We start from the raw sequence: 25,373 nt of genomic DNA on the forward strand, positions 1-25,373 counted from the left end.
GCGGCGAAGATGAATGGGGAACGGGCACGGATCATTGGTGCCGTGCCAGTCGCACTGCAACTGAGCATATTCAACACAGACAGTAGGGAAGATCACAAGTGATTCATGACACTCTGCCTTTTAATAAGCACTTTGTAAGCTGCACCACTTCAGCATATGAACATCTCATCAAGCGAATGGTGTTTGATGCATTTCACTCCCAAAATAATGATGAAATTTCTATGCAAGCGCCATTTAAGGATTTCGATCATTGCGCCGCGGTCCTTTGTGGGTACATGACGGGAGTTCGGCAGCTTGTACATCACGTATGCCATTGTCTCAGGGGCACAGCTGAAGACACGGGCCATGGAGGACAATAGCTGCACAGAGTGGGTATGACGTCCCCCTGATGAAGAGTAATGGCTTGAAACAATATTTCCCCAAGGAGTCGAATTGAAATCTGAACACTGTGATCGCCGTGTAATTTGGAGATGTCAGATCAGTTTTGCTGTATGAAGGAGCAGAGCACACAACCAGATAGCAATGCTGTTTTCATCAGCTACACCGAAACTGGGATATCTCATGGTGAACCGGTGAATAAATATAGTTTCTGGTAGTAAACATAAAGTCACAAGTCTGTGGTTTTAGAGTAAATATTCCAAATTCCTTACTGACTCTTTCGACTTTCTTTTTTTACTCCTTCTTAAAATTAAATACAAGTCATTGAAGATCTTTAACTGTCCACGCTGTAATGTGAAATCTTTTTTGATTTACTGTCTTTATCAAAAAGCTTCAACGAGCCCTAGTTGAGTTTAAACATCAGTATTTTAATAGGGCTGCACAATTAATCTAATATTAATCCCAATCACTATTTTGGTTTCCCACAATTAAATGAACATGATCAACTGCAATACTGACGTTTAAAATGCATGCTCCGCTCATAGAAAACTCCACTGCATATCAAATCAAATGCTTCCTAAACTAACGGCCAGTTACCAAGGGGCGATCGAGGTGTTTTGCCTTCACTTTCGGGGAGCTGTCATGCTGCTGCGATCGCACCCTACAGCAGCAGCCTGTGGAAAACTTTCCTGAATGTTGTGGCTGCAGTTCAGAGTACACACGTAATATACTGTATATAATACTCTTTTTAACAGAGAGCAGAGGGGCAAAACGAAAATGCACTGCATTTAGGTGAAAAAGATCCTTATTGTAAGTCTTATTTTGATGCAAAGATTTGTACGTTAACAGGAATGTAGCACAACATGGAAGTGAAAGCAGTGCTCTGTTTATTTAAATGTGAAAGTACAATGAAAATATCTTGTCCCTAAAATCAAATTAATAATCGCGATACAAAATCGTGATCTCAATATAGATCTAAATAATCGTGATGTTTCATTTTTATGTCTCCTATTCAGTATTTTTACAACTATCTTAACAATCATATGCATATCATTTTCATATCATGCTCATTTTTTCATAGATTTGACAAAAATGATCTGAAGTGTATTCTTCTAACTCTTTTACTTCAGTGAGTCAAAATCAAATTTTACAAACTGTGGAAAAACTACATCCTATCCACCCTCGACACCCAATAGACCTTAAATATAAATGCTCACAAAAACTCTAACAGTTCTTTCTTTTGACGACTTTTGCCCAAGGTGATGTTCCTTTTTTAGCCCCACTGCCAAATGGCAATTAACCAAACTTTAATTAAATTCCATGCAATAATTTGATACTGTTAAAACCAGATACTTTGAAACATAATGTCTCCCTGAGCTAAGATTATTGGAATAATTAATAATAGAATGTCTTCAATCAGTGCTACTGATACGGAGCTACTTAATAATCAGGCTTGATATTTAGATAAGGGTTGATTGGTGCATTTAAATCAGGCCCATTGTGCGGAGCAGTCATTAACAAGACCATGACTCTGTTGGAAACCTCCATCACGCAGGCTGTCAAAAGTCACTACTGACAGCTTCCTCTGGCAACCTCACACCGGCATCTCCGCTAGTTACGGCTGCAAGCGATGAAGTTAAGAGAAGTTGAGGCACGAGGCGGTTCTATTAGTTAACTGATGGCTTCAACCACTCAGCTTAATGGGCAAAAAAATGAAAAAAAACAAAGTCAGAAGAGGTAGCAATTATTGCAATGTTAACAAGAAACGCTCAAAAGAAGGTATACTGCTGAATCCAAAACAAGCATCAAAAGTGAATGCTAATGCATCTGCAGTCAAGGCCGTGGCAACAGTCTTTTTCTTGCCTATTCTTTGACTGGAGCTGCACAGCTGTGGAGATAATTTATTTGTTTACTTTATTTACCAGTCAATTACATTTTAATGTGACTCGCCTAATGTCCGCGTTCTGTCTTCAGATGTGGCCCATGTAATGACTGTGATAGATAAAAGACAGTTTAATTACACAAGACCCTAATTGTCTGCATGCAAAGCCCTCCATTACGGCCGCCTCGAATCCATACCATCATCGAGAGGGATAATTTGACGTCGTCGTCTGATGTTATATCTTCCTAAAAACGTGACGTAAATGTTGCCCGTGGGGCAACAGACAATGACAAAAGATTTGTAGGTAGCTACCAAAGCTGGAAATTGGAAGGATGGAGGGACTGTTCGAGCGAGCCCCTGCACCTCAAAACAAAACGGCCGAGATAAAAGATGATGAAGACGTAATGGACGTTTTATGGCAACAACAGCTGCACTCCTTTCTTTCTTCCCAGTGACATACACAGCAACCGCCCACACACAGTTATCATTCTGTCTCTGCGAGAAGTTGTTAAGAGGAAATAGAATATTCTGGTCATTCCTCGCAGTTCGCTGGGTGTATTTTAGTCCCAGTGTGGTGCCATTCATTACTGCCCTGTCAGGGCTCTCACGGCTCGGGGCTCAACAGCTAATTGAGATGACATTTCCAAACACACACTCACACACACACACACACACTGCCCATGTTGCTATGAGCTACGAGTGGTTACAGCCACACACGCACACAGAGCCCGATATACTCAAACAATGACATAAAACCTTCATTAGAGGTTGTGTCAACAGAGTGGACTCCTGGTGTAGCAATGCCTGCATTATTTTCCACTATTTTCCTTCCTCTGCACTCAAAGCAGGAACGATCTTCTTATTTTTAGAACTTTTTTAGATGAAATTCTGACAAACGATATGTAAAAATGTGCTATACTGTCATTTACTTTGTCATATATTATGTAATTATTTAAATTATCAATCAAATGTGTGAATTGATTGCAGATCCCTTAATGAGAATCTGCCCGATAGTAACAAAAATGGGTCGGTATTGTGCCATGGTAACACTTTATTTTACAGATCTGCATTTTCCTAATAAATTCCCAATATTTACTTTTTATGTTTCCTAAAAAAAAACTATAAAATTTGTAAAATATGAATAATAGGAAATTAATAATAGGGAATGTTAAATTGGTACACTTCCAGTTGATTGATTCATATTAACTACTAACCAGAGTGCAGAAAATGTCTCTACAGCTATAAGCATACAATTCAATATATATGAAGAATAAAGTTGCAAGTAATAAATAAATAAATGAACATTTGCTTGGGTTCAAATGGAGCAGTTCTTTCCAGGAAATTCCTATTTCACCCATATTTAATACCAAATTACGTGGAAAACCTCCTAAGAAATAAAAAGGGTAAAACATTTTTATGTCCCTCGCCTTCCTGCTATCATGCACACTTTCATGATGAAGTATCCGTTGCCTTCCTCCATCCTACTTTGCAGTGAGCTCGACTCAAAGAGGTCATAATGTGTGGGCGCTGCAGTGTGCTTCACAGAGTCAGGGCTGCAGGTTGGCACTGTGTGCTCACACCGCAGAGTCTTTGGCTTGTGCTGCCATGCAGAGAAAAGAGACATCAAGCAGGATCAGTTTAACTCAAAACTAGAAATAGAAAAGCATGAAACTGAATGTTGCAATTTTCTTGATTAAAATATAGAGAAGTTAGAGAAATAGAGAAGTTAAAACAGGTATTATTCCTATTAAAGCTTTCGTGAGTTTGACTTACATGGGGGACACAAGGGCAAAGGCTTGTTGTTAAAGGGTAACTTCAGTATTTTTCACCCTGGACCCTATATTCCCATGTTTTTTTGTTTAAGTGACGAATGGAGACACACATTTTTTTAATTGGTCCAGTACTGAAGGAGAACGCTGTAAACGGAAGCCGTTAAACGAGCTGCAAGGGCAAGTGAGCAGCGTCAATGTAACGTTATGTCCATTAAAAGTGCTTGTTTTTGCCACTGACAGGCTCAGATTGTTATAATAAGGGTCTGAAAACATCACGGAAAGGACACTACAGAGAAATAAAATGTTTTTCTTACCTTTCCCTTGATCTGGTCTGTTTATTGTGCCCAAGTCCCGCTCAAGGAGAAGTCTTGTTGAGAAATCTGAATATTCTTATAGTCTGGCTCAAATAAATACTGGCAGCCATCGAATCCAAAGACCCCGTCCACATTGTCGAAATCATCTAAATATTCAGCCATGACATTGAAAATATTTTAGATAACACTAAGCTACACTGTCTGTACTCCAACACAACAAACACTTGCAGTGTTTCCACCACGGATGTATTCCACTATTCCACCGCTGTCTTCTGGCAACACGTCACCTCGCGGGATTTCAGAACGAGAATTCTCCTTGAGCAAGACTCTCTCCGTAATGTCAGGCACCTATAATAACAATCAGACCCTGTCATGGCAAAAACAAGCACTTATATTGAATGTAAATGACGGTGCCAGCTTGCCCCAATAGCACGATATTGCAGCCTGTGAGCAGCTACTGTCTACAGCGCTATCCCTCTATACTGGACCAATTTCAGAAATTGTTGTCGCTATTAGTCAGTTAGACACAAAAACATGGGAAATTAGGATCCAGGTTGAAAAATACCGAAGTTACCCTTTAATTTGGCGGTAGCATGAACACAATCTGCCATTTCCAGTGTCAGTCAGCAAGAGGAGGTTTCCAGAACCATCAATGTGTCTTTGAACAGGGCGGACTATCAATAGGAGAGGCCAGTGCGACATTAAACAAATAGTAATGAAATCAGTTGTCTAACTCATTTAACTTTCTTCACATTTAACATCTCAGGTATTTTCTTTAGTGCTCAGCGTAATGCTCTCTAGCAGGCCCCTCACAGTGAAACAGTGTTTTTTTCTGTCTCCATTCAATGAACTTCAATCATTGCTGAGCAGTTAAAGTATTCAGAAGTGAAGCCCAGCTTGACTAAGGGAGACTGAAATAGAGTCTGTGTTGTCAAACATACCTCGCAAGTTCTGTTTGGTACTTTGAAGCAGTGTTTTTTAGACTTATACTTAGAAGACACTAATTTTACACACCAATTTAACATTAATTTATAAGCTGCTAAATTATTAGAGGTGTCTCTGATTAGAAGAAGATTAGGATTGTCTGTATGGATAACTATCAAAACTCACTTGACAATAAAGTACTTGTCTTTATTTAAATTATCCAAAATGATCAAACTCACAATACATCAACAGTTATTTTAGTTAAAGGATTTGTTTGATTTCTTTTAAATGCTGTGTAGCATTTATTATTAAACCAAAGCATATTTCTTTTCAGATCACTTAATAGCAGCGACCTGGGGTCAGATCTTTTAGTTTGTTGTTTCTTTTTTTAAGTCAGCTAGAAACAGTTGGAAAACATTTTCATTTGTTATTAACTGAGGGTGCTGAATAATGACTTGATTAAAACACAGACATGTACACACACACACACACACACACACACTCGTGCACACACACTGTGTCCTCAAAACCTGGGAGACATCGCACATGAAAGGTGCTCGACATCAGAGGGAGTCAAATTGGCCTTGGCTGGGAGGATTGGTCCAATCAACCTCCAACCGTATAATTAGTAATTAGATTGGGATTAGAGTCAACTCTGAGTGGAGGAGCGTGGCCAATTCAAATCAGCATATGAAATGTGATTAAATTAATAAGAGAAAAATTGAAATATTAATGTCCTTTTTTTCCACTGGGTCTCAGTTTGATTTGTTTGAACTTTGGTTAATTATAGACTCACACAGAGTAAAAGATCGGCGGCTATTTTTAATTTATTGTACATTGCCGCGGACCATTGTATCCAAAATAACAACCACCAAAAAATCCAACATTGAACATTTCACACTCATGTGACAAACTTTACATATGTTATTCATTTTATCTGATTTTAAACACAACTTACACTTTTTAATGACTTAAAAAGGCAGTTGTCTTTCCTTCTCTCTTCTCTGTATCTGCTGGTTTGTGTTGTACATATCCTCATACAACGGTCCGTATGATATCGTACAAAAGTTATTCCTCATTTCTCGCGCGTTTTCTTACGTCCAGCAACACATGATGCACGTGTCAATTTCCGCCCCAGTCTTTTCAAAATAACCATCCGTCTTCACAGAAAACAACTTGGTTAGGTTTAGGAAACAAAACTACTTACGTTAGGTTTAGGAAAAAATGTTGTTAGGGTTAAAATAACACTTGAAGTGGCGTAACTTATGGCAAACTCCTCCCAATGCATCGTTTGTCACTCTTTATACTTCCTGGTTCACAATTACGTGGATTACATAAAAAAATAGATTTTGTGGGATATAGTATACGAGTTACAGTGCATTTCGTTTTCATAGGTATAGCTACGAACAGTGTATGAGAACAGCCTGATCAGTTTGGTCAAGAAAAGAGATTTTGATCTCAAGAGACTTTGTAAATAAAGGTCAAATAAAAATGAAAAATATAACAAAAAATAAATATATATATATACCAAACTCACTTATCTGAAACACACATATATAGGGGCTGAAATAATCCCCAGCCAGCTGATTATTTGGAGGGTAACGCTGCTGCCTCCAGCCCCCGAGGGTCTGTCCTTCCCTGAGATTCTCTAAACTTCTCTGACATGTTGAACAAAACTCCTGTTCACCTTGAGTTTCCACACTTCAGTTTCCTGAAGTTTTTACAGACTGGAGCAGGTCGGAGTGGACTTCTTGGACTAATGGCCATAGAAACAGGAGCTGGTGCTCGCCGCACAATTAGACGCGGTGATTGAGCTCTTTTTTTGATTCAAGCCATAGGGGCCGCAGATAATTTACAATCAGCCTCCCTTTCAGTTCTCCGGTAACCATTTGTGTCAAAAGTTTCCTGCATGATTAGTGCTTAGGCATTAAAAGGATTAATTCTTAACAATATGCCTGTCATTATGATCTGGATTTTTTAAAAAGATTTAATAAGCGTAGTGATCAAAGGGGTTCTTATGTGAAGCTGACAACCACTCATTTAGAGAGGGCAGGTATTTCTCCTTACCTATTAAGACCTAATTTAAAATTTGTCTAAATTCCATTATTCAGGCTTACACTGCTCACTTTATTCTTGTGTCAATGTACATTGGAGACCATTCCTTTGAAACTCTCTCTTGTAGGTTCATCTTCACATTAAACGGTTTCAATTATTTATCACAGGACTTCGAGTTCTGCTATATTTGCATTTAAACCTGTGTTAGACACTGCTAGGCTTTTGAGCATGTATGAAAAATTCAGCTCCAACAAGCCACATATGAAGGGAGGAAGTTAAATATTGAAGATGTAGATGTGTGTTGTGTTGTGTTTCAACAACAGGGAATAGTGGATTTTTACCAGCAGCCAGGTGTGTTTTACAGAAAACAATAACCACGAGTAGTTCCTGTGATGTTGGGATCGACAAATAGGAAGACAAAGAGAGAGGGGGATGATGGAGAGGAGAGAAAGAGCAAATAAGTCTGTTTGAGTCCCCCGGCTATGCCCCAAGCCAACTGGCTCAACCTCAGCTAACTTCTGGTCCAGCCAATAACTTGATATTGTATTTTTCCTGAAATACGTGTGTCGAATTACAGATTCAAAACAAGTTCAGGTGGAAACAGAAGCAATTATGAATTATTTTCCAAAAACTCAAGACCGTTTTTATAATTGTTTGCATTTTGATGAGAATATATTTCTGCAATTGACTGTGGTATAATGAAATGTATATTAAAAATGGTTTAAAGGAGTACATGCTCATAATAATGAACCTACAGAGAATTATCTCCCAACTTAGCAGTTTCCCCTTGAGCGTCTTTCAGCTGATTGTGTTGGTTTTCCGGGCCGCAACTTTCCTGTTTTGGTTCACTTTGACCCAGTAATAATAGTAATATAATAACCCACTGTACTGTACACCACCTGCCCAGCACCCAGCTAGTAGCTAACAGACAAAGTTAGTAGCAAGCTGGTGAGCATTTAGCTGTTTAAAAGCCAGATATTTCCTTCAGGAGTTGGTGGAGAACAAAAACAGAGCAAAAAGAAGAGTGAATATTGGACTAACAGTATATCTGTCAGGTGGACAGAAATACAACTAATGAATGCTAACATTGCTTTATGTCTGCTGGATGTCTAAATAAACAGCTGTTTGCTAAAAAGTAAACAAAATTAACTTAGAAGGTGACAATATGTCCGATTTTGTGTTTAAAGCTTGTTTCCACTGCCTCCAAGCGGACAGAAAATCTGTTAGTTTTGCTTAAGTTACTAGTTATTTTACAAATTAATATTTTAATAGAACACAAGATTATAAAATATGATTGACATTATATGAAGTAGTTCAAACTAGCTCCACCTCAACCAGCTACAACAGAAAAAATGCTACTTTGCACATTGACGCATCAGTACTAATATTGTATTAGCCTATATATCATAGTATAACACACATTTTTCTCCATTAAATACTTTTACATTAGGAAAATTAAGCTAAAATGTATTTTTATATTTTTATTTTAATTACAGGACTTTCACTTGTAATTGAGTATTTTTTTTTTTTACAATATTGGTACTTAAGTAAGGACTCTGAATACCATGACCACTGGTTAACATCATTTTATCATATATTTTTGTAATTTTATTTTAATCTAATTCAGTAGGCTATCATTACTTTTAGGCACTGAAGTATAAGCAAAAAAAACTCCTGTATTTACCTGGTAATCTTTTTATTAACATAAAGTTTTCATTAGTATAAATTTAAATGTTTTTGATGGTTTGATCACAACACCAGAAGACGTATGTGATTTTCATTTGAATGGATAAGAGCTTTATGCCAGCCCATTGTACACCATATTTATTGGAAGGGAGTGATTCTTGGCAGTGGCATCCATTATGTTTTATTAATGAAGATGCTTGTACTACAGAGGGAGGGGTAGAAAGACTCGCACACACCGCTTGCGGGACGTGATCACTCAGTGCATTAAAATGTATGATACAAGGGAGTTAGTGAGACGGTTATCTACGTGCAGAAAAAAAAGATGAATAAATATTGAAACATCCTTATGAAATATTAACGCCAACACAAACAATGAAAGTAACTAAGGGATTTAGGAGTGGCCAAAAAGCCTGCAGGGGATACATTTTCAAAGGCAGCAAAGCTGTATACAGTCTTTTAGACATTTTTCACTAAGGGGGAATAGGAGCAATTTTCTGAAGCAGATGAACAGATTCACAGCATGAGAAAATAAATATTTCTTTGAGATCACAGGTTTCCCCTCAGAGACTCCTGTGTTTTTAATGCATCACCAGGAGACAGAGGGGCAGAAAAAAGAGCCGTGTATTAAATATGATGACTCCTGAGATGTTTGATTTATGGCGGTGGGTGTATCTTTTGATGCAATATTTACCTAAAAGAGCGCTCGTAAGAACAGAGGTGTTTTTTTCTGATGGACAGGTTTGTCGTGCCGCGCTGTCATCAATGCATTCATCGCTGAACTGGTAATGTTTCCATCTGTTCCTTTGATTTGCTTGTCATCCTATCACTCCCCGCTGTAGTGATTATGCAGTGTTTGTCTTAAAAACGTGCATCTCGTCGCTAGCTTTTAAGTCAATACTTCCTGCAAAATAATTATGGAAGATTTTACATCCAAACCTGCACTGGTTCATATTCAACAGGTTTGTGCTGATTATGTTTGTGGGATGAGTTTGAGCAAATTGCAAGAAGATTTTTCAGGGTCATGTCGTCTAGACTAGTCTAGTGTTCATTGCCAAAAAACTTTTAGCTCTGCTGTCTTTCCATTTGTCTCAAAAAGGTTTGTACTGTAGATGTTGACTTGCATACTAGCCGATACTGTTGCAAAGATCAAACCCGCAAAAAATATACAGACTACTGAGATCCTCCAGGGATTACAAAGGGCAAGACAAGTATAACCTCTCAGACACCCTCTCTCACTGCAGGAGTAAGAGAAGGAGACGACGCCAGAATGTTGATTGATAGACTTTTGATCTCCGCGCAATGTTCTGGGAGCAGAGCTATCAACTGTGGTGAGATTGTGAGGAGAGAGACTTTCTCTTTTGTGAGAAAGACATTTGAAAGATGCAACAAGCTATCCATTCAATACCAAACCAATGTTGCACATGTCTGGGAGTTTTCTAAGCGTGTGAAGTCAGAAAGAATGGGAAGCAAGAGGCGGAGTGATTGCACACGGAATCATTAAAAATATGACTCCATCCATCCATTATCTGTAACCGCTTATCCTATTCATGGTCGCGGGGGGGCCAATTAACCTAACCTGCATGTCTTTGCACTGTTGGAGGAAGCTGGAGAACCCGGAGAAAACCCACGTTAACACTGGGAGAACATGCAAACTCCACACAGAAGGGCCCCAAGCCAGGTCGAACCTGCAGAGTGCTAACCACTGCACCACTGTGCCACCCTAAAAATATGCAGATAGACATTAATTCAGCACTGGTTGAAAAAGTTTCAACTTGGGCAAAGATCCCAGGGCTTAATACATTTACTTCATAAATGTAAAAACCCAAACAAATAGCAAAAAAGACTGCAAGAAAATAACAGAAAGAACTGGAGTTCCTGGTGAGTTCTGCGATCATTGAGAGTCTAAAAGTTTGCTTGGCGTTCTCTCTGAACGTGCATTGATTATAAACCTCCTTGTGCGTGGTGGATGGCAATTCTTTTATACTGCAAGTTCTTTTTGACTGTTTTCAGTCACAGTTAGAATTGTTGCAAGGTGTACTTCTATAGTACCTGTTAGCTCATCACTAGACCTATGTAAGCCAGTCCTGTTGCCTTCTTTACTCCAGCTCTCTGGGTTTGGTTTGTCTTTTTTGCAACCTATCATTTACACACATCTCTCACTCATCCAATTGCAATACCACCATCACACTATTGCTTATGACAGGTATCATTTCAAGCACTTAACATGCACCATTCTTGAACCCGACTGGACAAACACACCAGAAATTGTGCTAGTCGCAATACAAATGTTGTCAAATTTCTTTGTTGTCAATATGCCAAGCACTTAAGGAATCATGCCTCACTCTATCATACTTGCAACCCTCCCGAGGTCACAATTCTCATGAATTTCTCCCGATTTATGGCAATTTTTCACACCTTTTTTTCCTTTTTCGTTATCTCAACATGTTCCTGGTACTGTACAGCGTGTATGAGCCCTACTGTTTCCACCTGGACAACAATAGAGCTACACCAAATGTCTTTTCCCAGCGGTGGAGAGCTGCGCACATCACAGCATCACTGCAAAGCCGTCGTGGCGTGGCGCAAGCCATTGGAAATAACGAGTTTCAGACTGCAGTGGTTCTGTTGTCACGTTGTGTCTGAAAGGGCCTTCACTGAGTGAGAGATGGAGAGGGAAATGAAGAGTACTAAGAGAAAGAAATACTCAAGCAGGGGCAACACATTAATGAATTAATGAATGAATGAAAACTGATGAATATCAGTTTAGTTTATACCAGATATTCCCATGAGTTCAGGCCAGATGGGCGAATTATTCAGTTTTCTTTCCTGAGAATTAAAAGTAAAAGTAGGCCTATTTAACATAAAAATGCTGTTGCAGTGCACTTATTATTTTGTTATTTTCATTCTTTAAAAGTCACTAGAATGCAGGAAACAAAGCCTCTGAAACTAAACATTTTTGAGGTCTCAAGGTTGGCAAGTATACACTTTATATGAATAACACGGGAAACTGTATTTTTTTGTCCCATCATTCCTATATTCAAACTAATTGTTCTTTCTTTCTCTGAGCCTTTGTGTCGTTATTCCCACTTTTCAATACACGCCATTTTTCCTTGTTTTTGCTGCAGGATAAGGCCTTGTAGTAATTGTCTGCTGGCTACCCACTGATCCCTTCATTGCCCACGCTAACCATGCAAATACAAAAAATACAAAAGGACAGTGACAGGATTCCTGCTGTGTGGCAGAGCAGCTAGAGCGCAAGGTATCTCCATGTCCTCCATTCAGTGTGGCAGGAGTGGAAATTCATAGTTGGAAGTGGAGGATCCAGTAAAGGATCAAAGTAATATCCAAGGCAAATCTCTACAGAAGGTTGAACACGAAGCACTTTGTCGCTAAAACAAATTGTCGGGGAAGCCTTATGTGATGACAAATGATGGCGAGGTAAAGGATTATAACTTTCCTCCACTCAATGCGGGCCTTCTGAATTTCTCTCTCAATTTAATTGAAGTTCTGACAGCATCCATCATTTTAATTGGACCAAGAGTAAGACCACGCTGTCTTATTAAGGAACAGCATGCTGGTTTAGTGGACGGCATCTACCTTCCTCGCGCTCCTTTCCACAAACATGCACATACATTTAGAATAATCACGCAGTTAGGCATTGTGGACACACCGCAGACAGCATATATAACACGCACATTGTTTTATGTCTCAATAAAAAAAGACAAAGGAACGCGAGACAACAACACATTATCTCCCTCGCCCGGGTCACACCGCCTCCTCCTTCCCTCTTCCTTCCTGCCACCGCCGTAGGATATCAGAGTCTCTACCAATCCACCCTACCCACCTCCACCCCTCTGTCATTTAAGTACCAGGCCCTCAGGTGGGAGCCTGAGGGATGGGAAGAAATGTGTGTCTCATGCGTAGGAGTCCACAGCTGCATGGCGCGTCTGCTTCCCCTGCCTGTAGACATGCTGCCATTCATCGCCTCATTACCATGAAGGAGAGGAGCAGAGGATGGGTGAAGGTAAGCTGCACAGACTGCAATCAGCTCCCTGTTGCTGTGTTTTTACGCAATGCATATCACATTTCAGTTTTTGCATGCTCCATAGCCTCCAGTACAAAAGTTACCACAAGGAGAAAAAAACAGTTGACGATGGTGGTGTGAATCATAAACTTGAATCGGCAGGTACAGTAAGCGGTTCCTATTGATTTTACATTGATTCCTTGATGCTATACCGACGCTATAATACTGTCTGTATGGTACTGTGTCATGTTATGCACACATGATCATCGTCATTTGCCATTATATGTCATTTATAATGATTTATTATCTACCTTTCTCTACTGACCTGCATTTAAAAGTCCATTCTCTAAGTTTATCGCCAGCTTTATGCTGATTATTGACTTTGCAGTGTTGCCTGTATGACCTTTAATGGCGTAAAGGTAGATTGTCATTGCAGCCCACACTCTTGAAATACGCTGACTGCAAAGCAACTCTTCTGCAGTCTGTATTGGATGTTATAATATTTAACTAGGCAGGTCATTTGGGATGGTTTTTGTGCACGCGTTGGTGAACAGGAAATGGTGTATAAGAACTAAATGAAATGCAGTAATCAAAAAAACAAACACATCTCAGTTACGAGTTGTCAAAAGACGATGAACACAAGATATGAAATTATTCTGTTTATCATTGTCAGGATCTTGTTTAATCACTCTGTCTTAGATTGCGGGTTTCAAAGCACACTCGCTAAGCAAATAATGTAACAAGATGGATTTTCATATAGTGGCGTCTCCTGTGTTTCAGCGCTATTTAAAGTTTGGCCATAAATTAAGCGGTAATGCATTATTCATGATGCCACTTCTACACTCTCCCGGGGGGTTTATGCAAAGTGGAGATCTCTCTCTCTCTCTTTCTCTATCTATCTATCTCTCTCTTTCCCTGGCAACTGTCTACATCATCTCGCTAATGGTCTGAGTCAATGAGTCACACTCTCACACTCACACATGTCAAAGCCACGGGATTGTACAGGTTGTTGAGACAAAGTTAGCGGCAAATTAATTGTCTCTTCAGAATACAGCACACAAATTCAAACAAGCTGAATATTATTGTGGTCAAAACACTGATTTGATTTAGACTTCTTTCCACATTTGTTTTCCTTTATTATATCAATGTTGGTTACAGCTGCCTGCAGTAAAGTAGCACTTTTCATTCAGCTGCAGTGCCGACAGTAACAAAGAAATTATGTTTCATATTCACAGGACGCTACTGTCTAATTCGCCTGCAAACTAAAGCGAGCTGTAAAAAAACAATTTGCTTCCGGACTTCCTGGTTTTGTGCAGCAGAACACAGAAAATGAAAGAAAGCAGGATATATAGCGACACAATATAAAGAAAACAATAATTTTCTCCATGCGCATTGGAGAGCCGAAGGTAGTAAATGTGGAGTTGTGAATGTAGCATGGTGTTCCTCGCAGTGGGGGAGGGGTGGACAGTGGACAGAGCAAGGGCTGCTTACCAGAGCCTACCGACGCTGAAAGGAGGGGAAAAGTGTTGACAGCAATTTCACCGCAGGGGTAGGAGCGCACACAGAGCGCCCCAGGTGCCCCGGCCCATACACAGTGTCTGATTGCAGTAAATTGTGGTGCTGTTTTTAGTACACAAACAAACCTCACTGTGTGTTTGGCTGCTCCGTTCACTGAGCGGGTGTGTTGAGGACAGAGGAGAGGCAGAAGGTTAGTGAATATTGGGGTTTTAATGCAAAGTATGCTGCATATAAAGTGTTTCTAGACAGCATCAGTAATATTGTTGTACAATACTTTATGTTATTTGGTAGTGTAGGCGTATTGGAAGTCTGTTCGTGAATCTAAATTAAGTTAAGAGAAAAATTTGCAAAATGCATTATTCATACATATGCAATTACTTCAATATTCAAATACATGGATAATGTAATTTTGCAGGGAAAGAAAGTGCTGCAGAACCACTCCGGTTTGTTCATTATAAAAACAAAATGCACTCTCCTAACTTGCATTTTTACAATCGCACTTTCGGCACATTTTATCAGTCAGAGCTTTTTATCAAACGCTCCGAACACTTAAAAGTTATTACAGCGATACGTTGTATGAAAAAATGATGAGGCATGGCCGTCCTAATAGGCTGCGACATCTCATCTGAGATTCCCACTTCGTCTAACAGTGCACTTATTTTCCAGAGAGAGGAGTGTTTTCCTTCTATCTCATCCATCTCGCTTATGCAAATGAGTGTCTTAATTTGGTTAGGGGCAGAGTCATGTGGGAGATAGGAGAAAGTACAATCTTGTTTACCTTAATGGGGAATGTTTTCAGCCCAGTTAACCAATACGGAGGCTCATTTAGTCATGCTGGAAGCAGGAATGAGGAGGCTAATAGAACATGAATTTGACCACAGCATCTTGTGTTTGGAAATGAAAACAGTCAAGCACTGGCTGCATACTGAAATACTTATTATATACTATTATTATATTATTATTATCTTAAACATTAATTTTTTTATATAGTATATCATCTTGAATGTGTGTTTTTTCAAGCGTATTTTTATAAGGTATTCAAATCTGAACAAATACATGAAAGGTATCTGATTTACACAATCTATAAAAACACAGTTGCAATAACACAACGCATATAGCATAGTCCATAAAGTCCCTGCAGCTCATTAAGTCTTTGTTTTTTATGTGTCAGAACTGACATGCAACATAACATATAATGTAATGTCACCCTGTGGTGCAGATAACCATGGAGATGTGAGCAGTTCCTCCACAGAAAGTAACAATAATGATCTAAAATGGTGCCGAGAACAAAAGGCTGAGGTATAATAATTACAGCTGCCACTGACCCTTCTGTGATAGCCACGCACAGCGAGAGGGCACGGGAGAATAATTATAGTCAGCTGAATGTGAATGTCCACTCGCTGTATGGTACGTAGTGATCCTTTCTCATTCTTTCTTTCAAAGATGAATGATTTTTTTTTTCTGTGGCCTCGACACCTTCCTCTGGTCGGGACAGTTTTCAGTAATTTCACGATCTGAAGTCGTGAAAGATGTGCAATTACACACGCATGCCTTCGACAAGCTGTATACTACAGATAGGATATAAAGTATGGTATACATATATCCTATATACAGTATATCTTTCATGGTGCAGCATTCAAATGCATATGTTTCCTTTGCACTGATAAAGTGTTTGATTATTCCCGTGTCTGCTTGCATGTCACTGTGTGGACACATGATTCATATTTTATCAAATTCAAATCTGTAAGTGATTAAATTATTATCAATCTAAGATATTATAAATCTGGAGTGGAGGAACTAAATATTAAATTAATGCCGTGCTCATTTTTGCATATGAAATGTCAGAGTTATCATGTAATTACAACATCATTATCTTATGATCAGGAGAAAACCAAGACGTCAAAGCTTGTGATTGCGGGACAATTCTCTACTTAATGCAATGAATGACTTTTCTCACAATCTTAAGAAGATCCTATTATGTCAACCTCATGAACAAGTTTTGTCATGATAACAAGAAAGGAAACCATGAGAAGTAATTACTTCTTATGTTCTTTCTAGCCTTGTGTAATTGAGCAATATCTAAACAACATTGTATCTGTATTTAAATGCACTTTAAAGCTTTTTCAATATACTTTAAATAATAAAACTTTATATACAGAAAAAATAGAAAACAGAAAATAAGCAAGCTGGAATCAAACTCTTAAGTAAAAGTATGTCTAAATAAAACACAAATGCCAATGGGCAATTATTATGCTGTCAATGCTTATGCATGTGCAACCCCTAACCTTTAACACCACCACCACCCACTACCTCTGTCTCTCTCTGCAGCAGCTTCCTCCGTCAGTAGAGCCCGAGAGTACGGTCACACCAGCACGCTCCACTGCGCCCTGTGAAAGGATGCGAGGTTAGTGTGAAAGGCAGCCCGAGGGACTCTGTGTGTGTATATGTGTGTGTGCGTGGGGGTGGGGGGGCCAGGTAAGTGGACATCCAGGTTATCGCCTTGTAGCGTTGCTAGCTACAGTGCATCATTACCTGTGCACTTTGATGGGTGTGACATTCACCTCACACTCCGCTGTGGTCATTCACCCACTCATGACACACACACACACACACCCACACACACACATTCTGGCTTAGGAATACTTTGGGGACACATTTAAAAACAACCCCCCTTCGAGGACACTACTTTCTGAGTGGTTTAGAAGGAAGATACCAGCGTCAACAGATTACATGAATATCACTTCGCATCTCAGACACAGCCATCTTTTGTACCATGTGAAATTATACCATCAGTTTAGTATAGTATAGTATAGGTAAAGTATTATTTAAGCAACCTTTGGGGTCACATGATTCACTTAAGTCTGAGGGGACTTAAGAGAGCCCTTCATGTTTAACCATGAAAGGCTCTCATTAGGTTTGCAAGTAACAGTTATCAAACTATTGATTATTTTTTTTTGCATTTAGCTGACTATGTCTTTAGCCCGTGAAATGTCAAACAAATGAGAGCGCTCATCAAAAGCTCCCTGAGCTCAATATGATGTCTACAAATTGCTTGTTTTATCATGACAGACACAAAATCAGAGATACAATGACATATATTCATAAACAAAGATAAGAAAAGATAAACTTTATGAATACACACAGTGCAATGTTCAACACAACCTTGCTGGGATAAAACTGTCACTGTGTTTCTTTCACAAACATATAGATTCTCACACAAACAACCACACACAAATGCTATTTTTTTCACTCTTGTTTGATTTTATGAATTTAAAATCTGAATTGAGCGAAACTAAAAGATCAAAAAAAGTTATTTTTCATTGTAAATTTACATCAGAATGAATTTTTTCAACTTAACTGTTATTCAATACAGAAACAACCACATGTAAAACCAAAGAAAATTCCTAGTGCATACCTCTTACACCTGGCAATAAACACCATTCTGATTCTGATTCTGATTCTGATTCTGATTCTGATTCTGAAACATGGGAGTCTCCTGGATAATTCGGTTACACTACTGGGGTCATGTTATGGTCATCTGTAAAAAAAATAATTAAACCTTTTTACTGAAAATTCACATTTCTATGATCAGGTTGAGCCTCAGCAGCCGTTGCTATGGAGATGACTTCAACTACAATCAAACTCCAGAATATTCTGAGAACTGCGTCATTGTAATCGGTAGTAAAACAAAACATACAATAGTTGTGATCCAAAACTGATCCAGAATTTCAGTGTATGTACTCAAGCTGCTGATTTTGTTAAAAGAGTAGTTTGACATTTTGGGAAATAAGTGTATTCACTCTCTTGCCAAGAGTTAAATCAGGAGATTGATACCACTACCATGCCTGTTTGCTAACTGTGTCCAATCTTTGTGCTAAGCTAAGCTAACCAGCTGCTGGCACTAGCTAAATATTTACCATACAGACATGAGAATGGTATCAATCATCTCATCTAACTCTTGGTAATAAAGTGAATTCTCAAAATGTCAAACTATTCCTTCAAACAAGTTTCACAGAGCTAAACTGTACTGCAGTTATGCCAGTCAGATAGTCAATGTAGTGGTGTGCATTGCTATCTACCACACTTTTGTTTGTGATGCTACCGTCAAGAGTCAGAAACGCTCAGATATTATTTATGGGCTTAAGGTTCTTTGAGATTCATATTTGACTTCAAAGTGTTACGGCTTATATACAGTCTTGTCTTTGAGGACAAATGATTGTGGTCCAACATGATAGAGAATTGGCGTTTTGGGGTATTCTGAATGCAGTATTCTGAATGCACACACAAATACACTATTTCATGCCGCTGAACTACTCAGTAAGTCACATTCTGACGTCGTGCTGTGTGTCATTTCAGCGGCCTGAAGAAATAGCTGAACTCTTCTTCTTTGATATGCAAAGAAAACACTTTTACAGAATGAGCTGCAGTTTGGGACCAAGGTGTCATCGAGTCATATTCCCTACACACACACACATTCTTCCTATACTACACACTTTTACCCTAACAACACTTGCTATTCTTTGAAGTTCGTATTTTGTAGATTTCCTGCATTTTTTTTGTTCTTGTGATCACTTTTAACCAGCAGTATTTCACTGTATTAAAAAGTGAATAAAAGTAAAGTTATAGAGGAAATAAACTGATGAAATAATAAGATAGTGAATGATTTGCGTTCATGTAAAAGTAAACATGATGGAGCCCTTTGACCAAGTTATTTCAACACATTACAGATCCCATTAGTCAATTCTACATTAATTCACACTAGTTGGTTTTGGATTTTCTGCACATCTTTGTGTTGTATCGGCCCACGCAATTCTTCATAGCCTCACAGTGTCTGTGTTTGAGCATTGGAGCCATCTGTTGGGGTAAACGCGTTGTCAGAAACAGTGAAAGTGAGATGGCAGCGAAGAGACGCTCGCCCCGAGGCACTTCCTCTGTCATCACTCCTAGAATCCCGCTGTGCAGACCATGAACATTAACTTCCGAAAGCACTCTGGGTAATCACTTGCCGCCTCACACTAGCCAAAACAAAGATTGCAGGGGATTTTCTGATGCACACAGTTGGCACGCGGCGCAGGAATTGACAGTGAATGAACACTTCATTCAAGAATGTTTTATATAAACAGCGAGTGTTGAAAATCAGGGAGACGTGAAATAGAAAAAAGTGACTTAATTTGTAGAGAGATCAGCGTGGCAGATCTTTTGTTGATGTTCATGCTAATGAATGCTTATCTTGAAACCATACCAATCTCTAGTAAGTATTTATGTCCCCCAGGGCGGCGTTTGGCATCAAAAGACAATCTGTGGCACAATGCTGAAGTGAATGTACGGACGCTCTAATCCACCTGAACAGTATTTTTTCCCTCTGCTGCCTTTTCTGATATAAAGACCTGCAGCATTGAAACATCTGCCACGATACAAAAACAGACAGGCTGATATATGAGGAGGCAGACGGGCAGCTGTGGAGGAGATAAACAGGTAGACAGACAGGTAGAAAGACAGACAAAGAGACGTGCGAGCAAACAGTCAGATGCACGCACACAAGTGCATTCAGTCCATGCAGCATCACAGACCAATTTATTTTCTTCGAACTCCATCTGGACATGAGACAAATAGAGTCATCTGCTGGCCAGCGAGGTGACTATAATTTGTTTGCCTGCATGGCTGTAATATTCAGTTTCTCTCCAGGTTAAAACACAATTACTTCCTAGCAAACACGAGCGGACTAAATCGGCCACAGCGCCCAGTCCTGCCATCTGTTGCTTGCTTGCATCCGGATGTGAGCATGGCTGGAAAAATGGCTCCCGATTAGATGTTCCACAGAGACGATTCTCTGTGCCCTCGTCTGATACATGCACATACATTTAGACATCTATAAGCATACGACGCTCACAGACATGCTTGTATATACATATGGTAGACAAAGAAATACACACAAGCGAACGCACTTGCACGCAGATGCAAAGTAAAGCCTCAACGGGGATTTCGTGTCTGAAGTCTGCAATCTGGGAGAAAAAAGGAGCAGCTTAGAGTTGCTCTCCATTATAATACTCAATACATATGGAATGTGTTTTCACCCAAACTCAGCTGGATGCCCAATCACCTGAAAGTGTCTGTCAACTTCAGCCAGAGAGACAACTTTTAAGGAGCGATTTTCCAAGAAAACGTTCCATCTCCTGACGCTGCACCTACCGCTGTTTTGATGTTTTCATGAGCCTCCAAAGAGTCCTGCAATATCCTTTTCCCCTGAAATATTATTGAGATGAAAATAAAAACTTTGTTGAAATTAATCCAGAGAACATTGAGAGGAGAACTGTAAACATAATCTGTTCATTAGATTTACAGTATTGTCTTTATGCCAAGAAGCATGAAACACACCAAAGGGATGTTGTTAGGTTTTGTTTCACATTTGGCACAGACAGAAAGAGTCCTCGTAGTAACAGCAATCAGCCGCAGCACTTCCAGCCCTTTGTGTGTATAAACCACAGCAAGAAATGCCCCCTTTCTCATTCCAAATTACACCTTGGTGCAGCCCATGAAGAAATTAAATAAATACAATAAGCAAAGCCATGCCTAAGCTAATTAGCAGCAGGCTGCCTCACAATGAATGAAGAATACAATTAATCTGTATGCGTGTGTGTGTGTGTGTGTGTGTGTGTGTGTGTGCGTGCGTGCGTGTGTGCGTGTGTTTAGGGGCTTGCCGACGAACACATGTGCTCGCTTTTTATTGACGCTCCCTTTGTTTTGCCCCCGCTAATCTTCAGCCTTGTGTTTTTATTCGACAACATTGTTCTATGAAATCAGTTATTTGCATGCTTACAGTTTTGCATATGCACAAACGGAGGCAATGTGGTTTTATTTTAAAATGCTATTCTTGCAATAGATAATGCATTAGGAGAAGTCTGTTATTTTTAATCACATGTCCATCCCCTGGTAGGTAACGTACCACTAGTGTATATGAGATAAGGCGGTTTGCGTTTTGCTTTCAGCTCAGCTCAGTTCAGTGGGAGTACGTCCACAGTTGGACCCTTTCCAGACGCAAATCACAATGTAATGATGTGGGACTATTAATAGATCAGACACAGTCGTGTCTGCTGCAATTTATTAAACATGATTAAACATCTTGGCAGCAGTTCCAGCTCTGCTAACCAACCCTGGAATGAAACACCCCAACTTCTCATAGTTAGAATCAATTAAGTCATCAGTTTGATTGTGTTTTTGTTTATTATAGTTCTTTAATTAAAAAGTCTTTGTTAATTTATAGTTAGTCCCAGAAAAGCTTACGCTCTCATCACCGTGTCATCATCAACACAAGGCGGCTGCATCTTTCCTCATTAATGGTGTCACTTAGTAGAATCGCTTCGATATTACTCAAGTATATTTCTGATCAAGAGATCATTAGCCAGGATGATTATTATCATGTTGAGGCTGAAATTTAGAAGTTCAATGATAATGTAGGAAGTTCAGTGAAATCCTTAATCGATATTAAACACCACATAATTTTTCTCTCCTCATTTTCTCCTCCTTTGTGGGCATTTCTTTTGTGCAAACTGTTGTTTTGTCATGAGTATGTTCACATAGAACACGATTATTACGTGGCGGAAAAGCGACGGACTTTTTTTCAAAATGTACCTTAAAGGGAGATTTGTCAAGTATTTAATACTCTGATTGGAAATCAATTAAAAACACAAAACAATGACAAATATTGTCCAGAAAGCCTCACAGGTACTGCATTTAGCATAAAAAATATGCTCAAATCATTACATGACAAACTGCAGCCCAACAGGCAACAACAGCTGTCAGTGTGTCAGTGTGCTGACTTGACTATGACTTGCCCTAAACTGCATGTGATTATCATAAAGTGGGCATGTCTGTAAAGGGGAGACTCTAGGGTACCCATAGAACCCATTTTCATTCACATTTCTTGAGGTCAGAGGTCAAGGGATCCCTTTGAAATGGCCAAGCCAGTTTTTCCTTGCCAAAAGTTTGCATTTATTTGGAGTGTTATTTAGCCTCCTTTGACATGGTTGGTACCAATGGATTCATTAGGTTTTCTAGTTTCGTATGATTCAGTTCTCTCTAGCTTTAAAATTGAGCCTGCTATAACCAAAAAAAACACAAGTTGCATTTATGCGTTAAAGAAATTAGTGGCGTAAAAAACTAATTTGTGTTAATGCGTTATTATTGCGTTAACTTTGACAGCCCTATAAAATAGCTTACAGTAGTTTAGGCTTTACAATAATTTACCTCAGACAGATCGCCAGACGCTACTCTATTCAAATCTTTTATTGAAAAAGTGTTCATTGCAAATTTGCATCGCTGCTGGTATTAATAGATTTGATGCGTAATATTCGCAGGGGTGTATTTTTGCATTTTCGTGTTGTTTATTCATCACGTTGCCTGTGTGTAAAGGCCCTTTGCAAGTGAGAATAATTCTGATTTTGAAGCGTGCCGATGCCAAAGCTACCACTGTGTGATGTTAGCTGGGTTCTGTGGAAACTGTGTGACAGTGAATGTGGACTGCATCAAAGTCTTCTGCAGCGGCAAAGTGCCCCCTGCAACAAAGAGAGCCTTATGGCCGGGCCCGACGGTCTAACGTGTACCACAACCCCCCCCTCTCGCCGACCCCCGTCAGCCATCAGCACATCAGAGCGGAGACAGACAGCGGCGGAGAGGCTGGACCTCATCTCACCTCTCAAAGAGCTTCATGACCCCGTTGCTCCCAGCTGCATTCACGCCGCCTGACACCAAGTTCAAAGTAATTTCTTCTCAGTGTGTGTGTGCGTGTGTGTGCGTGTGTATATGTGGGGTGGGGAGAGAGAGAGTAAATTAAGGGGTTTGTTCAGAGTGTAGTGTGTGTGTTCTTGTGTGTACATACAGTATATGTGTGTTTGAAACACTATATACAGTATGTGTGTCGTTGCCAGTGTGTGCTATAACAACCCCTGTTTAGCTGAGCTGAACATCTGTCACAACAGCCTGCTTTCAGGTCGATCCGTCTCTAGTGGAAAGAAAATAAAAATATTCCTTTTTTCAGCAGCTTTAAAGCGGCGAAATTACATTTTACACATACAGTATATACGCGTACAGAAACTCACAGTGTCAAAATGTTTAATGTCAAGGATGTTTTTCTGTTTCTGTCATCAACTGAGAGTCTGTGTCTCATGAATACGCCTTAGATAGTTTTAAGGGGAAGAAAGAAGCAGCCATGGTAACTGTGCATTATAAAAGAAACTATAAATAGAGTCATTTACATACTGTAGTGAAATAACAAAATAAATTCTCTGTTTTGTATTGTCTTATCCACAAAAAGCCTTCACATGCAGTGTTATTTTTAAAATGAGAGAAAAAGAAAGATGAACAGATGTAGGTTGATGCACCTCAAAGGAGTCGTCTTAACCCCATTCTCTCCCCTCCATTTATTTCAGCACAAAGGCATTCACTTCTGTCTACAAGACCCATTTAACACATGAGTGGCAGCGAGCTCGCGAGGGGGGTGAAGGTTCATAAAACTGATGTACCTCGACATCAGCTGACCTCTGTCAGATAGTTCTGTCTGCTGAGGCGTTCTCTGTCACACGTAGCAAGCTTCCTACTCCAACTGCAGGTATTATCTTTCTATCTTTTTTTATAAAACATAATGTCTCCCCAAAAAACTGCATTGCACTGAGAAGCCATTTTGTGTACTCAAGATCTAACCGTTTTTTTGGGGTTTTTTTAAAAGAGGTAATGTTTGAGGGGAGCAAGGCATCAATTTCATTGCAGGGAAATTTGCGTGGAGGTGTTTTTAAAGTGGCGTTTCACAATGTAGACGAAGGCAAAGAGGCAGCCGCCACTATAAAAGCTTTGAGAAGTATTTCCAACAGAATGGTGATGGGGTTAAATAATACTTGTCAGTGTTCGGCAAGAGGAACTGAAGATATATCATCAAGTCGATCCTTACAAGGCTGAAACAGATGTAATGAGATGCTATTTCAAGTAAACTGCTGATCTCCGCGGTGCTTAGTCAGAGCCGACTACCAAAGACACATTTTTGATGACGTCTACCAAAATTGCTCCCTCTTTTGAACTGCATTAGCATGTGAATTGGCAAAACTGAGGCTAACACGCGTGGCACATTTCAGCACCATTGTGTAAAGCATTTGATCACTTTCTCTCGCTGTGTACGAGTGCAATTATTCCTGAAAGATTCTCTTTTTTAAAATATATGAATGCCTTTATTTACTTTAAAAGACTTTTTTAATTTATCTTGTTACAGATTACTAGTTTTGTTTAGGCGCAACTGTAAACAAGATTAATAGCATCGACACCCACCTTGAGTCGTACCATTTTATTTGTTTCTTTTAAAGATGCGTTCCAACTAGAGAGTGAGCTCATACAAAAGCCTTGACTAGAGTTCAATGATTCAATGGATGTTTTAATGCATTTGGAACAAAATTGTGCCAGCGAAGCAAGGACGAGCGATCAAGAGTTGACTTCCCTGGCGTTCTTTCAAAAGCCCACAATAAAAGCTCGAGACTTTCCATGTCATTGCCATGAAACTAAAGCTTTAATTTGTGATTGTGTGCGGTGCCAACAAAACATGCCAGCAGAGTAAATAAATAAGACACAAAACGAGTCTCTCTGAAAAAGCCACGGCATATAGAAGTGAGCAGAAGTAATTGACAAAATGCTCCTTAATAGGCTTTTCATCGTGGCTGGCTGAAATTGCGGCTGAATTTCTGCTACTACGTCAATTAGTAAAACTTTTCTTTCTCTCGCCCTCTTTCAGCTCTGAAAAGCCTCTATGATATTGCCACCGCCCGACACAAAAAGAAAAGCCTTTT

General features: G+C 39.4%; 1 long non-coding RNA gene across 1 annotated transcript; it reads right to left on the minus strand.

Moving 5' to 3' along the window:
• Positions 1-17,790: 17,790 nt before the first annotated feature.
• Positions 17,791-21,073, minus strand: LOC119503687. Its single transcript, XR_005210369.1, has 2 exons — positions 20,651-21,073; positions 17,791-20,552 (listed from the first exon to the last, which is right to left on the minus strand). It is a non-coding gene; the product is annotated as an uncharacterized LOC119503687 (long non-coding RNA).
• Between the last annotated feature and the right edge of the window lie 4,300 nt (positions 21,074-25,373).

Source organism: Sebastes umbrosus, chromosome 15 (assembly GCF_015220745.1).
Source record: "Sebastes umbrosus isolate fSebUmb1 chromosome 15, fSebUmb1.pri, whole genome shotgun sequence".
NCBI lineage: Eukaryota > Metazoa > Chordata > Actinopteri > Perciformes > Sebastidae > Sebastes > Sebastes umbrosus.